The sequence below is a fragment of the Marmota flaviventris genome, chromosome 5 (assembly GCF_047511675.1).
Source record: "Marmota flaviventris isolate mMarFla1 chromosome 5, mMarFla1.hap1, whole genome shotgun sequence".
Lineage (NCBI taxonomy): Eukaryota > Metazoa > Chordata > Mammalia > Rodentia > Sciuridae > Marmota > Marmota flaviventris.
Window position 1 is genome coordinate 3,603,623 of NC_092502.1, and position 1,858 is coordinate 3,605,480.

Sequence of the window (1,858 nt, forward strand, 5' to 3'; positions counted from 1 at the left end):
ATATGGAATCAACCAAGGTGTGCCTCAGTGGGATATGGGTAAATAAAATGTTGTTCCATAAAAAGAATGCAGCACCAGGAATGGTACTGGTAGTCATTGAGAGAGACAGACAGACACTGAAAGACAAATGCCATCTGTTATCACTCAATGGTGGAAACTAAAGTGTTGATCTCATAGAAGAATGGGTAAAATGGTGGTGATGATATTAGCAAGACAGTGGGGAGCAGAGAGAGTGGGAAGTGGGAGAAGTCACAAACACAGGAGGAGGAGGAGGAGGAGCAGCTTTGGTTTTCTCTGCACAGGAGAGTAAAGGCGGGCTACAGTGACAGGTGGTATATTTAAGAATGTCTAGAGCAATGCGAAGTTTCCCAGGACACTGGAGCAATCAATGTCTGAGGAGTAGAAAGTGTTTATTGCCCAGATTTGCTCATTCCACACTATATAAATCCGTAAGATTTCCCCAGAACGATGAATCAAGATTATGTCTCAGCCATAGGAGCAAATTAGCACTGGCAAAGCCAAGCTCATGTTGATGAGCTCCTGCACTGACCCCAAACCACCACAGCCACTTTCTGAAGGGCCCATGGAGTAAGTTGGCATTTCCTGGAGAGGGTGATTATTTGAACCAATTATTGGAGCCCTTCATAAAATTTTTCATGCTGAAGCACTTAGAGCAGATCACTGTCCCAAGGGGCCCATTTATATATGCTTTTCCAAAAAGTCACTATTCTTCATCTTGCTCTTACTGGCCACTTGTGGTTGACCACACTGAAGATCTGGTTACTAATAAGTACCTGCTTCATTGAGTTCCTTCTCCTGGCCTCCCACTCTTCCAAAATTCGTAAGTGGCTGTCACACCAAGTTCCCTTGTGCTGGCAATGTGTTCTCAGAAAGACCTCTTCACCAGCCTTGCCTACCCAATAAGTGTGAAGAATTCCCCTTTCAGTCTAAGCTCCCAGATTCCAGGGGACACCACCCAGAGTAGTCCTTTCACTCTTGTTCCCTTCCTTGATCAGAGTCCTGAAACTCCTTATCCATAACACCCACATCATTCCACCTCAATCATGAGCAACTTCTATCTCCACAAACAGAATAAGTTGCTCCACAAAATGTCACACCCTTTAATTTTAATATTGATTTAGAAAGCACGATTAGTTTCCATATGGCCAAACTTTTCCTCTAAAAAATTATGTTTATATAACTATGAGGAGGATATGGCTGAGAGAAAGTGGAGAGAGGAGATGAAGAGAGAGAGGAGTCTCATGCAAGAGCAGGAGGGTGGGCTCAAGCAACAGCAGGGCCACCTCCTGCACTAACCCCAGAAGCAGTCTGAGCATGTGGGTGCAGCGTGAAGAAGGCTAAAGCCCGGAGTACAGGAGAGTTGAATTCTGACCATCTTGTTTCCCCACCAAGTCAATTATTTTCCAAGTTGAGTGAAGGGCGCCTGAAGGGGTCTGGACAGAGCATGCATTACTAGGAGGTAGTTCACCTGCTACTAATGTAGCCATTACTCAGCTGAACACTTGTAAGAGATGCTTGCATCTTGTTGATCCTTATGTGTCTAACTTGCAAAACCAGAGGATTTGGGTGAACATTAACAAATACCTCTTAGAGCTCTCCATCCTGTTCTGGAATAGCTGAGCTCATCCCTCTTGAGATTAATTCTGGGCAGCAGGCCAGAGCTACAGAGCTGAACAGGTTGGTGGAGTTGCTCTAAGTGTGAGCTAAGTTCTTTCCAAGTCAGCAGAGTCAGATGATGGCCGAGGATCCTGTCCCTGGGGGCTTGGACATGGAGGATCAATTAGAGGGAAAGGGAACACATGTGAGGCTTGCTGGAGGAAGGTCCTGCACACCAGGG